The sequence below is a fragment of the Palaemon carinicauda genome, chromosome 2, assembly GCF_036898095.1.
Source record: "Palaemon carinicauda isolate YSFRI2023 chromosome 2, ASM3689809v2, whole genome shotgun sequence".
Classification (NCBI taxonomy): Eukaryota; Metazoa; Arthropoda; class Malacostraca; order Decapoda; family Palaemonidae; genus Palaemon; species Palaemon carinicauda.
The window spans coordinates 161,094,179-161,110,872 of record NC_090726.1 but is presented as its reverse complement, the minus strand read 5'-3'; the positions used below and the strand labels follow the sequence as shown (position 1 = coordinate 161,110,872).

The window sequence follows — 16,694 nt, the reverse complement described above, 5'->3', positions numbered from 1 at the left end:
TGAATGACTTAATTACTTTTTATTGTTTTCCCATGGTATGACGTTCATTACAATTAGAACTTTATTAATATATCTTTCAGAGCAGAAACTGAAATCAGAACACAAATTCATCATTAATAAAACAAAATATACTGTATGTTGTTTCACAATTAGAAATTAATACAGAATAGATTATAATTACAGAAGGTACAGGAGTACACTGTACAACATTTAATAGACTACAAACTTAATTGTTGAAAAATGCCTTGAGAAATTAGTTTTGGTCAGGGGAACTTTTAGGGACTGTCTAGGGATGTTCCTGACTGTGTAAACTGTAGAAGAAGATTCATTTCTCAGAGAAAGAGAGAGGAAGAAGGAACCAAGTCTCGTGACTCTCGTCTTTTAACTTGTGATCCTGCAAACAGTGAAGGATTTTATGGGTAAGCAGGGACAAACTGTATAAGGTTTCTTGATTTTATTATGTTCTCGCGGTATCTTTAATTACTCAAAATACTGGAGACTCTAATATCTTTTAGGTGCTGTAGGTTTCCATGTGTTAAACCATCGAATTTCTTTAAGGGTCTTTTAGGGTGAAGAAACTTTATAAAAGACATTTCCCAAATATGGCCTTTTTTAGCGTGTGTTGGTAATTCCATTAATCAGTGAGTGGTTATAAATTTAGATTGTTTCCAGATATGGCTTTAACTTTTCAATTAATGAGATGGTGTATAACTCTGGTCGCTCTGTGGTTTTAGTTCCAGTTAAGGAATCTGTAATCACCAATAATTGAAGTTGTTACTATAAGAAAGAATTGAGGTGATACTACTGCCTGCAGCCGTAGGCCTAGATTTTAGAATCCAAATCAAATGTCGATCATTTTTATGGAATTGTTCCCGTGGTTAAAATAGAGGGTCGTATCATTTTAATATGCGCAATGTTTTATTAAAAAACGACAGAACTTTCTAATCACATAATTTTATTTAATCTGATAAAAAATTTAATTAGAGGTTATGTTTCACATGTTAAAAGGCGTGAATATGATGATGTAAACTATAGTGAAAACTGTGATTTGTGCAATTATTTGCCTTGCAAAATTGTAATTAAGAAACGAGGGTTTCAGGTGATGTGTGATGGAAAGTTATTCGTTAGTTGACCAAAAAATATAATTCAGTGAGCAACTCAACATTCTCACAGAATCATTATTTTATTGATACAGTACACAAAAATAATTCTTTGTTATAATATGGTATTTACATACTGTATAAATATACATATATCATTCGTTTGAATACAAATGCATACAATCCTTGACACAAATATATATAATCGTTTTGCTTTTAAGAAACAACCATTGTCTCTACGTTAGTTTGATAACTTGCAGTATCAACCACGCCCACCAATTAAGTTTCTCTCTCTCTCTCTCTCTCTCTCTCTCTCTCTCTCTCTCTCTCTCTCTCTCTCTCTCTCTCTCGTACAGGTCTATCTTATTTCCCATTATCAAGTTTTGCTAACCTTGATTTAATTGATTGTTTCAAAGTTCGATATTTTCATTTCAATACAGAGACAGATATCCACCTGGACGTGACTGCAGGTGTACTTGTTACATATAATGATAGATATTATATTCTAAAGGATTTATAAAAACTGAGAAAGTTTTGTTATGTCTCCATCCTTCACAATTACTTTCTTCAATACGTTCGTGCAATAAGAAATAGGCCTATCAGATTTTATTTTCCCACTTGAATTTGTTTGAAACTCAGTTGAAGGTTCAGCCCCCAAAGGATTTATATCTTTAATGGTGATAAATAGGGTTCTAGGCTAAAACGCATTTTCAAAGTAAGGACGACTACTGTAGTCTCTTGATTGGAATTACAAGCGATGTACTTTCATGCAGAAATTGTTGTAAAATTCTTAAATCATCAGTACGAATGTTTACAATTATAAATAGAACGTTGATGTAAACTGGGATATTTAATATTTTCTAAATGCTTTTACCGAAGGAAAACAAAGAGAGAGAGAGAGAGAGAGAGAGAGAGAGAGAGAGAGAGAGAGAGAGAGAGAGAGAGAGAGAGAGAGAGAGTGTGTGTGTGTGTGTTTAGAGCACCAAAGGAGAAATTGATATGTAAAAGCTCTTATCTTTTATATAACATTAAGGAATTTTAGTGAGGCACTGATTTCTCTCTCTCTCTCTCTCTCTCTCTCTCTCTCTCTCTCTCTCTCTCTCTCTCTCTCTCTCTCTCTCTCTCTCTCAGCTGCTTTGTAATACTAGAAGTATGCCCCAATTCACTGTTTTATTTCGGTTATTTAACAAATATTTTGTTTGTAACTTTTAAGTATCGCTTACGTCAGAACTGTTTAATTTCAGTGTCCCTGCAACATTGTTAATAATAACTTAAAATATATTCTTAGTTGCGAGTGAGAATAACATTGATATCCTTTGTCAGCAACTGGGAGCTCCATAGTCGGTAAAATTACAAGAACATTTTGTTCAGTCTTTCGACAAAGCTATCTTCGCGTAGAGGTAAATTTGAAGTCATCCTTCGGTTTTGATAAGTCTCTCTCTCTCTCTCTCTCTCTCTCTCTCTCTCTCTCTCTCTCTCTCTCTCTCTCTCTCTCTCTAAATACAGGAAAGCAGTAAGCATCAAATCCATTTAAATGTTAAATATTCGGAAGCGTATCTGAAGATATATGTTTTTTAATTTTAGATTTAAGTCAGCTCAGCACATACACTTACACAGAAGTAAGTGGTTGGTAGAAATAAAGGGTTAATTTTGATTTTTAAGGGACTCTATACCACCAGTGCATTGAAATTTCAGTTTAAATCAAAGTAGGAAATTACGTGATAAAAGCGAAAAGTAGAAACACGGCTTTTTACTTAGATTTTTAGAAAAATATTCTTGGGAAAACCTTTATAAAAACGATTTATTTTGAATGCAACTCTTTTTTTTTCTCATATTCCATTAGCGTATGTATAATGACCTAATTGTCTCATTAGTAATGACTAGACTCTTACCCTAAGTGAGGGGGGGGGGGGTGTTGCCCTGGCCTGTTTTTCGACCAACCAGACAGAACTGGTTTTCTGCATATTTGTTCTTCGTCTAAAAGGGTGGACCTACTCGTTGTCAGTGAACTTTCCAAAAAAGTCCGTTTATAAACTGAAAATGGGAAGCCTTATTCAGTCATTAATACCAACAGTCTTCGTTCAGTATCACGGTAAATGGTTGTATTTATTTTGCATGAATTAATTTTGTTACAAAGTGATGATTACCTTCAGGGGGAAATTACTGGCGACATTTTGATAAAAAAAAAAAAACCTGAGTTTCTCATACATTTGGTTCCATTAAGGAACTTTACTTAAAGGGCTGTTTTTTTTTATGGCCCTGTCACACAAACAAGACACCTACTCCCTGCAGAGACTACAAGGTCTGTTTATCGTGTACATTTTAAGGTATTTTACATATCACACAATTCGTGTTTAATGTCAAATGTTTTCGTTTTCCAGCTGAGGTACTATTTAGGTTTAGCATTTATCCTCGCCTTATTTGCAATGACATATTTACTATTAGTTTTCATGTTGGTTCTGGCAGAATATTAATAAGTTAGGACGAATTTCTTGTGTAATTCTGATATTTGAGAAAATACTTACTTTTACTTTTAGGGGTTTATTTCTCGCCCTCCACCAAACACTAAAGGTCTGTTCAGGCGGGCCTTGGTGTGTGAAAAAATAATCTCTTTCTAGTTAATATTTTGCTCTGTATCGTTATCAGTTATTTCGCTAGCATTTGTATTCAGGCTTAATAGTTTTCAGGTCACTATTATAACACTTTCTAAAAAGATAAGTCTTCAGGTTTTTCTTGAAAGCTGCCACATTATTGCTATTCTTGACATCGAGTGGAAGGTCGTTAAAGAGTCTCGGTGCAGCATAACTGAACGTTCTTCCTCTTATTGCATGATTCACACTAATTTCGAATAGTCTATGTGGGTCATCAGCATGTCTAACTCTTACAGCGGCGCTGGTAGCTTCAGGGTAGGGGACCAAGCAATCACGAAGATATTTAGGCTTATCACTTGTAAGTGCTTTGTGAGTCAACAAGCAAATTTTAAATTCAATTCTAGCCTTAACAGGTAACCAATGTAGATCGATCAATGCAGGAGTTATTCTCTCCCTTAGTTTAATGCCTTTTATCAGTCTAGCCGCCCGGTTTTGCACATTTTGAAGCTTTCTTAGTAGTGTATTGGGCAATTTGTAGTACAGAGAATTGTAATAATCAAGCCTTGATATTACATGACTCATCACTAAATTTTTTGTACTGCCCTCGTGTTAAATATTTTCTAATAAATGCTATGTTTCTCGGGTGATAGTTACACACTTTCACTGTGTTCACAATTTGGTCCCTCATTGACAAATTACAGTCTATCAGTACACCCAAATTTTTCACAACAGGCACAATCCCAACATCAGCATCACCAATTTTTATACTTTGAATTAACTGGTAATTCTTCAAAGCCACCTTTGTGCCAAAGAACATACATTCGGTTTTATCATCATTTAATTTGAGCTTTTTCCTCTGCATCCATGTTTTTATTTCAGTCATTATCTCATCAATTTTCTTCTCTGTATCTTGTGTTGTTGAAATTGAGAGGTAAAACTGAGTATCATCTGCATATAGTTTAAAACCCACTTTTTGTTTTTTCAAGATGTGTGATAGCTCGATAGTATATATGTTAAACAAGATAGGGCCCAGAACACTACCCTGTGGTACACCCTTCATAAGAATTCTCTCATTGGATCGGTTTCCAGAAACTTCTACAATAGTCTTCCTGTTCACTAAGTAACTTCGCAAAAATTTCAGTGCTTCCTCAGTCACTCCAATAGACTTTAAGCCGTCAAGTAAGTACTCGTGCACAACAGTGTCAAAAGCAGCACTAAGATCTAACATAATCAAAATTCCACACTTTCCTCCATCAAGAAGACCTATCATATCATTCATTATTGAGCACAAAGTAGTTTCTGTAGAATGATTAGCTCTGTAGGCCGATTGATTTTCCGGGAATACCTCTAACTCGTCAATATGCGCCCATAATTGCTCACTTATGACTTTTTCAATAAGCTTTGACATGTAGGATAAATTTGAAATGGGCCTATATGAATTTAGCTCGTTTACATCACCTTTCCCTTTGTAAATTGGTTTGATCAACGCAGTTTTTTCACAGCTAGGAAAACAGGATTGTGATATACTTAGGTTGATTATGTTCAGGTAAATATCATATACAACTTGCTTGTTTGGAGCTTCACTTATTGAACTGTTTGGGAAAGGGTCGTTTTCACAATATGTATTCTTCATCTCTCTCATAACCTTTAACAAGTCGCACATATTTATTTCCTTAAATTTTATTAGCTTCTTTCCCTCCTTCACTGGCATAGCTGACTGTCCTTCCAAGTGATTTTGGGGGAAACCTCTATAGATTTTATCAATTTTTTCATTAAAGAATATAGCAAAACTCTCTGCACAAACATTGTCAGGCAAGACATATTCCCAAGAAATATTCTTGGGAAAGTATTTATTGATATGCCTTGTGTATTGAACAGTCATCAATATTTTCCTATCATTCACTAGTGAGCAGGCGTAATCAAAGCATTAGTTAGTAACTAAACTCTTACTGTAACTGGGGCGGGGTGTCCCTAGTCTGTTTTTCGACCAGCCAGGCAAAAGTGGTGTTCAACGCAGGCCTATTTGCTCTTCGTTAAGAAGACGGGCATACTCCTTGTCAGCTATTCTTTTTAGATCAGTTTGTAATCTGAAAATAGGAAGTCTTTATTTAGTTTAATGTAAAGGTAATAAGTTATTTTTGTTTTGAATATGTTAAGTTTTGAATTGATAAATGATGAATAGTTTCATGTAGACAATTTCCGAAGGCAATATCATTTTGATGGAATAAAGCTGGTTATTAGTGATGCACAAGATTGAATAAAGCGTCAATACTGTCTTTGATACTTCGTGGACGAAGCAACTTGAATCGAAGGCTTGACTATAAACTCTCTATTGATTTTTGCCTTTTCATAGCTTAAGGGCAAATTGTCCTCAAATACATTAGGGCAATAAAATTAGCTGTATCCTCGGTCAGGTGAGTTAAATTGTCTTAACGCTGTGTGCAGGATACGTAACACAAGGTTTTGATGAGAACCAGAGTTCTATGAGCCTAGTGTGGACCATATTATCAATTATTAGTATCTTTGTGACCTTATGATTAGCCATGCCTTGTCTAAAAGGGCTCTAATAAACGTGACTGTTCTAGCGCTTTTATGTTGGCTGTTTTGCAGTTGCTTTGCTTGTGAACGTGGCCCTTCAGTGTGAAGCAGTGATAGGCTTGGAATCTCTCTCTCTCTCTCTCTCTCTCTCTCTCTCTCTCTCTCTCTCAGAAAATAGCAGATACTTGGAATAGACTTCCACCGGATGTAGTAAACAGTAACACGGTAAACCAGTCTCTAAACCTATTCGAATAAACGATTTTTCCCCTAAAACACCATCGCTGATCAAATTCATTTGAATAAAATCATTATATTAGTTGATTTTTCATAATCCAGTCAACAAACAAATGTAATCACCTCATTAGTTATGGCAAAACTCTTTTTATAAGTACTATTAGTTCCTCGTCAGTGTTTTCGGTCTGCCAAGCAAAGGTCGTTACTTGCAGTTTTGCTCAAGGTGGGAAGACAGAAACACGTCTTCGGTGTTACCTAATTATAAAGATAATTGTTAACTTACCGGGTACTTTTTTTTCTTTTTATTTTTTTTATGTCCAAAAGGACGATAAATACTTTTATGTGCAAATTACCTTCGACATTTTGTGAAGCAAAACTGGTTATAAGTAATAAATGTGTTTCTTCAGTGCACAAAATCTAGGTTAATGATGATCTGCGAACTACGAATTTGTGTCCATGATTCAGACCAGGACCCACATCTAGGTGGGTTCTGATTTAAACTATTTGTGCTTTGTTTTTTGGCACGTATGTTCATTTTCATGTTCGGTGGAGACTTGTTTTTTCGTATCGTGATGAGTTAAATTGTTTACCATCTCATAGAGGGAATTGGGAGTGAAATTTTGTCGAATTTATTCCTGTAACTTAATGAGAAAAAAAGTTTTATGTATGTATGTATGTACCAACTCCTATCAAGTTTGAATGCATATTGCGTTCTTAATTATTTGTTGATTATCATAATAAGTTTCAACATATTTGCAACCAGGTATGAACCGTGGTAACGTCAAAGGGGGTGGGGGGATACTTACTTACTTACTTGCTTGCTTGCTTGTTTTGGGTTTAAATCCAACCCTCCACTGAAGTCGAGTGAACTACTTCTCGGGCGGGTCCTTATTAATCATCTAACGAAACATTTTCATTATAACTTATACAATTCTTTGATTGTAGCATTTTCCAAATCATATGATATTGTGAAACGTGATGTCTTTAGTTTCTTCTTAAATTCAATTGCTCCCTTTAGGTCCTTCATTTCAGTTGGCAGTTTATTAGTGTCTAGGCGCACAGTAGCTAAAAGCCCTTTCGCCAAATTTACTATTTGTTCTTGGTTCAGATAGCCTATGTTTGTCACTCATGTGTCTTGTGTTAACATTTGTTTCTAGTTCTAGTTTATTCAGGCATTCTTTTAGATATTTTGGTTCATTTTGGTTCAGAATCTTAAACGTTAGTAAGAGTAGCTTGTATTCAATTCTCACTTTTAATTAGTGCAGGGGTAACTGTGGGTGGCTTCTTGTGTGTGTGGGGGGGGGGGGGGGGCGTTACTGAGGCGTGGTCTGTATTTGTGAAAAGGAAAATTTTTGGAAGATATAAATTATGAATCAAATTCATGTACATTATGTAAATTAACAGTCGAAAAAAAAATATTGTTACCCCAAATATAGCTTGTGTTCTTAATAGGCCCCACGTTTATTGAATTGTGCTACGACCTTTTTATATATTTATTTACTAAGTGTATTAGCTCGAAGGAAATATACATAGTTTGCTTAACCATATTGATACATTAGGTCACTTACTTTACTTTAAGGGCTGTTTTCATGGTCCTATCACACAGAGGAACACTTGAGCCCTGCAGGACCTACAGGATCTGTTTGTCATATATATTATTAGGTATTTATCGTATCATACATCGTATTCCGTGTTTGTCAAACCCACATATTCTTGAAACACTCGGGAAACGAAAAAGTCTTCAGTTTCTTTTTGAAAGCCTTAATTAATATCTTAGTCTTTCGAATGTCTAGTGGGAGCTTATTGTATAGTCATGGGACGGCTCATTTGAAAGCTGTAGAATCTACAGTAAAAGTTTAAAGGTTTAAATTCCGATTATGAATGGCAGAGGCTAGGGACAGTGGCATTGCCCTAATGAGCAGGACAATTCCCTAGAGGCTAACCCTATGTACATATGATCAGCGCCCAAGTCCCCTCTCCACCTAAGCTAGGACCAAGGAGGGCCAGGCAATGGGTGTTGATGACTCACCAGATAGACCTATAGGCTCCCCCAAACCCCCTATCCTTAGCTCACAAAGATGGTGAGGTTGCAACGACCAAACGAAATTGACATGTATCTTGGTTCCATTAACTCGAAACTATCTAACTATTCTCGTGTCAGCACAATATGTAGCAATTCTCTTAGATGTTTTGGACGTCCGATTCTGATAACTAGTCATTGCACAAAGTCCTTAGTCTAGCTTATATAGGTAGCCAGTGTAATTTAATAAGTATTGGAGTGATACTTTCTTGAGGTGGGGCACCTTTTTATCAGTCATGCAGCTATATTTATTATGTTTTGTAATATTTTAAGTTGTCATTTGAGATCGTAACAGAGCGAGTTTCAATAGTCAATTCCGGAAATAACACAGGACTTATCATAGTCTTAGTTTGCCTTACTTCTGGAGTGACGTAATTATGACGTCATTATAACAAAACAGAAAATGAAGAGTGGACTTGTCCAGTGTAGTTCAATACCAGGGAAGCCGGAGAATCGTTTAGCGGATGTCCAAAGTTATTTGTTTGGTTTTAGAGACAGATTCGACCAGCGGTTATCCTTATTAGCCAAACTTACAAGTTATAGCTAATGGTAAAGTTTATTTGATTTTGAGATCCCTGAAGGTCCCTCACTCCAAATTTTCTCAACTGAAGATCAGCAACCCTAAGAGAGGATCTTTAGGTGATAGTTTAAAGATTAATAAAACACTCAATCATAAAACCAAAGTCATTTATTGAAACGTACGATAATACCCAAAATGTGAATATGGATATTGTGCAACGATATGTTCACATAACTTCTCAAAATGTCGCATGAATTACTGCAGGTATGAGTTTAACAATTCTAGCAGCCACACATTGGCTTTATATAGCATGATATATCGATTTCTTTAGTAATCCCAGGACCGCCTAACGTTACTATATTTGCTTAGAAGTATGAAACACACACTTCCCACCAAAAAGCTGTTGCAGTCAATCATAATTTTTTTCCCAGATAGGTTTACTTGACGTCTTGTTTTTGTTCCTCCAATTCGTTCACCCCAGGAATACGTTATGAAGCATGAACCCACTTCTGCAGTCACAGTCTATAACTATAACTATTATACTGCCGTATAACAATCTTTGTTATTTGTGAAATTTTACTTAAATTTTAACTAGTAAAGCCAGGCAAAATCTCTTCAGCTGGTATGTTCCTGTGTACTAGTTCCCTGCCATTTGTGGCCAATTGTTTGAGGTGTGGTGTTTTTTGACAATTTGATTAATACAACCAATGGATTGTGACTTGTTCAACAAATAAACCTCTTGTATTTGTTAGGGCTATCATGGATATCTTGTAACTAAATAATTTTTTGTTTTATTTATGCCTGGCAGTAAACTCGGCTGTTAACATTAGATAGTCAACTAGTAATAAGTGTCTTAAGCTTGGAATGAATCTTGACCTAATTTGGGGAGAATTTAGTCTAAGTTTAGAAGTAGGCAAAAGTGAAAATGTTGCTAAAATGTCCTTTCCAATTCTTTCCAGATTTGTACTCCAGTTTGCTTGTGACACTGAGGACTGAAAGAGGACACAAAGGCTGTGATGCAACAAGTTGAGAAATTGCAAGATCTTGAATCCTTTGTCTTCTGATTTAGCCAAGTTAAGTATGACGCCATCAAAGATGAACTGATTATGTAAACTTCGTTTGAATAGTGAAATTGTTTTTAGGTTCTATGCTTTTTAGAAGACAGGTTAGATTTGGGAGCATTTAGTGCTTGCACGAAGTTCCTCAATCACGTACAGAACAATATTAGATTATGATGAGTAAATAACAGATATTTAAAATCTCTATATTGGTGTCCTATTTAGTGATAGGCCTCGTAGGATTCACTTAAGCTATGTTTGATCAATTATCATAAATCTTTGATTTTTTTTTTTTTTTTTTTTTTTTTTTTTTTTTTTTTTTTTTTTTTTTTTTTTTTTTTTTTTACTAATTCCTGGTAGATGGTAAGCTTTGATTAAATTAATGCATTTTTGTAAAAAGAAAAATTCAAATGTAAGTATAGTTTAATTCTACATCTCCACATAGACATTGAATAATACTTACCTAATTTTTGGACAACCAAACTTGAGTTTACTTTTGGCAAAATCATTTTAGGAAAAATTAGTTACGTACAATAGGTAAAAGCAAAAATTCTGTGGAAATGTCCTTTTCAACTCTTCCCGATTTTGTTCCAGTTTGCTTATAGTATGCATGAGCACTGAAGCCTGAAGGAGGTGCAGACGTTGATGTTCAAGAAGTTGAAAAAGGTCTTTGATATCCTGTCTTCCGTATGAGCCGAGATGAAGTATGATATCTTCAATAATTTAATTCTGTAAACTTCGTTTGGATGGTAAGTTTAGTTTGAAAGTTGTCTGCTTTTCAGAACCTGGGTTAGATTTTGTGGCATTTAGTGCTAGAGTGAAGTTAGACTGGACTAGATTGAGTAAATATCTGCCATTGAAGAAATGTATTTGTAGGTATTGGTTTTCCATTTTATAATATTATTTTTTTAGTAGTGCTGTCTTTAGATTAGAATTTCAGTGATAGAATCCTCCAAAATGTATTAGATCAAAGAATCATGCATATTTTTTGCTGGATGATTTTTCTTTTTAGTAAATCCCGTCAGTTGGAGAGCTCGCATTAAATTAATGCTCTTTTTGTTAAAAAAAAATTGTTTTAAACTCGAGTAACTTTAAGAGTTTAGTTCTATATTTCTGTTTAGTTGTGAGATAGGTTAGCTGCTTAGAATAAACATTTTAGATAAAAAAACTTAAATCAACCTGATTTTGGCAAAAGCCCTCAGGTTATTGTGTGAAGCTGGTAACAAGTTAAATTATTATTGTAAGTGGGTAGTAATGTCAGTACGCCATGTGTGGGGCACTGTAGATATTAATTCAACCCAGTTTAATTTTTGTTTAGCAAAGGATTTTCTGTTCATAATGGTGAGAATTTACTGTTGAAAACTTTACATAGGAACACGCACATCTTTTTATTAGATCTTAAAGTATCCTAGATTTTGGGGGGGGGGGGGTTCCTGAAATATTCTAATTTCTTCATCAAATTATCAAAATATTTTGGTCTTTAGAATATCATAGTTTTTGTTGCTTAAATCACCCTAATCATTTTGGAGCCTGGAATATCTTGCTTTTGAGTGCTTAAAATATTGTCCTTTTGGGTGCCTAAAATATCCTACTTTTGGGTGCCTAAAATATCCTACTTTTGGGTGCCTAAAATATCCTACTTTTGGGGGCCTAAAATATCCTACTTTTGGGGGCTTAAAATATCCTACTTTTAGGGCCTAAAATATCCTACTTTTGGAGGCTTAAAATATCCTACTTTTGGGGCCTGAAATTATCTTACTTTTGGAGAATTAAAATGTCTTACTTTTGGGGTTTGAAATATCTTACTTTTTGGGGTTTAAGACATCTTACTTTTTGGGGATTAAAATATATTACTTTTTGGGGCTTAAAATACCTTACTTTTTGGGCCTTAAAATATCTCACTTTTGGCGGCTTAAAATATCTCACTTTTGGCGGCTTAAAATATCTTACTTTTGGCGGCTTAAAATATCTTACTTTTGGCGGCTTAAGATATCTTTCTTTTGAGCTTAAAATATCTTACTTTTGGAGGGCTTAAAATATCTTACTTTTTGAGGGCTTTAAAACATCCTACTTTTGGGGCTTAAAATATCCTGCTTTTGGGGGCTTAAAATATCCTACTTTTGGGGGCTTGAAATGTCGTACTTTGGGAGCATAAGATATCCTAATTTGTTTTCGAGTGAACTGATTTATTAAACATATATTATTGCTTAAAAATTACTAAGAACAGTATTTAATTTCTTCTTTACAAATCTTGATTAGTAATTTTCTGAGAGTTCCTATTAACACTTTTGTCTTTCAGGTTAATGTGGCCTTCTGCTTTGATGTTTATAACAATTTTACCAAAAGGATGATGCAAATCAAGGACAATCCTGGATCAGTCAACTCTCCTGGTAAAGTTCTTCAGTGGGAGAAGATCAAGAACACATTTTGGGGCATTTGTAGGAATGCCCAAATTTAAATTGGCTTTTTATAATGAGTATTTAAGTATCTAGTTCAAGTATTAAATCTTGAACAATGTGCTCAGTTATATTGTTGGCTGAGTAATTTTCTTAAATTCTTTCTATTTTAGCAACATTAATCTAACTTTTATACATTGAATTCCCATTCTAAATTGCTTTAATGAATAGTTAATGACTTAAATTTAGTTATGAATCAATTTAGGCCTTTTTAAAAACCATGCCAATAGCTAAGTTTGCAATCTTGTGTAAGCTAACCTGAAGTTTTTAGAGCGAAATTTCAGGTAGGAGTTATTTCAGGTAGGAGTCATTTCAGGTAGAGGGTGTATAACAGGAGTTCTACCAGGTAGAGGCTGGGATATTTCAAGTAGGAGTTATTTCAGGTAGAGCGGGGGCTATTTCAAGTAGGAGTCATTTAAGGTATGTGTTTTTTCCGGTAGAGGGCAGACTATTTATGTAGAGACTGGGATATTTCAAGGATTTATTATTTCAGGTAGTACTTTCACGTAGAGGCTAGAATAGTCAGGTAGGAGTTCTTTCAGGTAGAGAGAGGGCTTTTTCAGATAGAGGGTGGGCTGTTTCAGATAGAAGGTGGGCTGTTTAGGTAGAGGCTGGGCTGTTTAGGTAGAGGCTGGGCTGTTTCATTTAGAGGCTGGGCTGTTTCATTTAGAGGCTGGGCTGTTTCAGGTAGAGGCTGGGCTGTTTCAGGTAGAGGCTGGGCTGTTTCAGGTAGAGGCTGGGCTGTTTCAGGTAGAGGCTGGGCTGTTTCATTTAGAGGCTGGGCTGTTTCATTTAGAGGCTGGGCTGTTTCATTTAGAGGCTGGGCTTTTTTCAGGTAGAGGCTGGGCTGCTTCATTTGGAGACTGGGCTATTTCAGTTAAATTTTTAGTCTAGTGATATCGAGATCTTTATTTATTTAATCTAAGGGGGTTGGACATACAAATCCTGAGATCCTAGAAGCAAAATTTTCCTAAGGTTTTATATTCGTCAATTTTGACTTTCATGAATTAAGTATTTCTAGTAAGATAAGGAAAACCTTTATGAGTATCGAAACAGTTTTTAGTTTGTAATCTAGATTCTTTTTAAAGTTCAGGATATGGGAACATATTCGTAAATTAGTTGGGAAAATTTCAAACTGTAGTGTTATTGTATTAAGAATAAATAGCTTATATAAAATCACTAAATTATCTGGTGCCTAAACTTCCAGTTGATGGAAATAAGGTTTTTGTTTTTAAGGAGACATAATTTATATATTTTTGGGGCATTTAAATTGAGCTGCTTTAAATGCTTATTTCAAGGTGTGTTCGTGTTTAGCCTTTCAGTGTTTCTTTCTGTCCTATAAGCTTGTTCCTTAACACAAAACCCTTTCTAGTTTCAACAGTATATCTTGGATAATTTATCCCCCCATACTGTATTTCAAATTCTATAATGGGTAATAACTAGCAAATGTATTTGAAGCAATCTAAAGTTTAAATACACTATTGGTCCTATTTTTAAAAATCTAGAGTAAATATTTTAACGTCCGTAATTTGTATAAAAACTTATCCATCTTTTATTCTTAAATTTGTAAGATTCAGTATTTAATTAAATGTCCATCCTCCCCATGTTGAATCTCTCTCTCTCTCTCTCTCTCTCTCTCTCTCTCTCTCTCTCTCTCTCTCTCTCTCTCTCTCTCTCTCTCTCTCAATATATATAAGTTAGTAACTAGAGTAGTTTATAGAAGATTCTAAGAGTATACTTTGAAATAAAAAGTTATATAATATAGGTAAAGGAAAGGTTATTGTACATGTTTTTCATATTTTAATTAGATATTGTTAGAGAAGCTTAAATTTAAGTTTAGGAAAGATGGTTTTAAAACTTTGTGCTTTTGGGAAGGTCGAAAGGCTGATTTGTTGATTGGTATAGATTTAAATACTAAGAATTAAAGTAGGACTTGAACATTGCTGGATAATACAGAAGAGTGAATAGATTTAGGTGATCATTGACAGACGAGATGGTTAGATTTCATGTGAAATGACTAGGAGGACTTCGGTGTGAAATAGCGAGGAAGGCTTTGGTGTGAAATGGCTATGAGGGCTTTGGTGTGCAATGGCTATGAGGGCTTTGGTGTGCAATGGCTAGGAGGGCTTTGGCGTGAAATGGTTAGGAGAGTTTTGGTGTGAAATGGTTAGGAGAGTTTTGGTGTGAAATGGTTAGGAGAGTTTTGGTGTGAAATGGTTAGGAGAGTTTTGGTGTGAAATGGTTAGGAGGACTTTGGTGTGAAATGACTAGGGGAGCTTTGGTGTGAAATGACTAGGGGAGCTTTGGTGTGAAATGACTAGGGGAGCTTTGGTGCGAAATGACTAGGAGGGCTTTGGTGTGAAATGGATAAGAGGGCTTTGGTGTGAAAGGGCTAGGAAGGCTTTGGTGTGAAAAGGCTAGGAAGGCTTTGGTGTGAAGTGGCTAGGAAGTCTTTGGTGTGAAATGGCTATTAGAGCTAGAAAGTGGGAAGGCTAGTATGTGAGTGTGTGAAATGGCTAGTAGAGCTAGAAAGTGGGAGGGCTAGAATGTGAGTGTGTGAAATGGCTAGTAGAGCTAGAAAGTGGGAGGGCTAGTATGTGAGTGTGTGAAATGGCTAGTAGAGCTAGAAAGTGGGAGGGTTAGTATGTGAGTGTGTGAAATGGCTAGTAGAGCTAGAAAGTGGGAGGGTTAGTATGTGAGTGTGTGAAATGGCTAGTAGAGCTAGAAAGTGGGAGGGCTAGTATGTGAGTGTGTGAAATGGCTAGTAGAGCTAGAAAGTGGGAGGGCTAGTATGTGAGTGTGTGAAATGGCTAGTAGAGCTAGAAAGTGGGAGGGCTAGTATGTGAGTGTGTGAAATGGTAGGGCTTTGGCTAATATTAGTGATATTCCTCATCTTATCTTAAGCTACATGAACATACCTTGAAATTAACTTCGATTTTTTTTTTAAATCAGATTGTTCCTTGTAATACATAGCTAAAGTTTCAGAACTCCCATTCCCACTCCTTGATCCTTCCCCCTCCCAATTTGGAAAGATTTAAAAAAAAATAAATAAAGGGAACGTTCATATGACTGAGCCTCCCTCCCCATCCGGCCCCCTCCTTCTTCTGGTATCAGTACTTGCCATACTCCTCACCACTGAAAGGCCAAAGGACCCATGAAGTATATCTTGCTTTTGACTAGAACCACTGTTCATTTAGGCTGTTTATGAGCTTCCCATGTACGGGACTCGTTCATTCTTTTGCTGGTTTAATGAGAGAAGTAAATTGTTAACTTGGTTATGTTGTATTGTCAAAATGCTAGACTGTGTGCTATGGTGAACATGTTTAGTCTAATTTGATTTCCTTGAAATCTTGTCAAGGTAGATTCTGACTTGTCAATTCTAGTCATGATTAATAATTCAGTCAGGTTAAAGGATCTTTAAAGCCTCAAATGATTTTAGATATTGGTATTTCGTGCTTTTAAATATTTTTTAAATCTAGTTTAAAAATTTTCAAAATTTTAATCTTGAATTGTAGGAGATTGTAATGTCAAATTGAACAGGTTTCTATTGTGCATACACTGTAATTTGTTTCAAACTAGATCAAATTTGTCATGTATTGTGTAAATTGAGTTATGAAAAACTTTTTGTGAAGATAGTGATTTAAATTATGTCCAAGAATGTGTGAGTTTTCTATGTTAATGTGAAATTAGTAACTGTATTGCTAAATTTTTCAGTTTTATCTGTCAAGGAAAATCAAAAGATTGGAAAGATTAATTTAGTTTTAAAGTTTGAGATAACTTTCTTTAAAAAAGTGTTGACTTTGTAAGTCTTGCGATCCAGTGCTTTCCATTACACTGAGATACCCGAGCTCTCTGAAAAGGGGTCCAGCTGGGACTATAAATGTCCCAAAATATCTGATTCCTACTGTTTCTGTTCACGACATAAAGAAGGGACAAAGAACTGCTGTAAGTCATTTTAGAAGAAATGTGCAATACATTCTTGAATATATTGTTGTTGGTATAGTTTTAGTTGTTAGTGGGGAGTTACTGCCAATGTTGATTGGGGGAATTAAGGCCTTATTAAAGTCTCTCTTTTTGTGTAATTCAGGATTAGGTATTCTGGTTTAGGGAATGTTTA

The 16,694-nt window shown here is 35.2% G+C and overlaps 1 long non-coding RNA gene across 1 annotated transcript; it reads left to right on the top strand.

Annotated features, from left to right (window-relative positions):
- Positions 1 to 318: 318 nt before the first annotated feature.
- LOC137628390 (uncharacterized) lies at positions 319 to 12,650 on the top strand. The gene is made up of 4 exons (XR_011041355.1): positions 319 to 419; positions 10,023 to 10,136; positions 10,716 to 10,870; positions 12,421 to 12,650. It is a non-coding gene; the product is annotated as an uncharacterized lncRNA (long non-coding RNA).
- Positions 12,651 to 16,694: the final 4,044 nt, after the last annotated feature.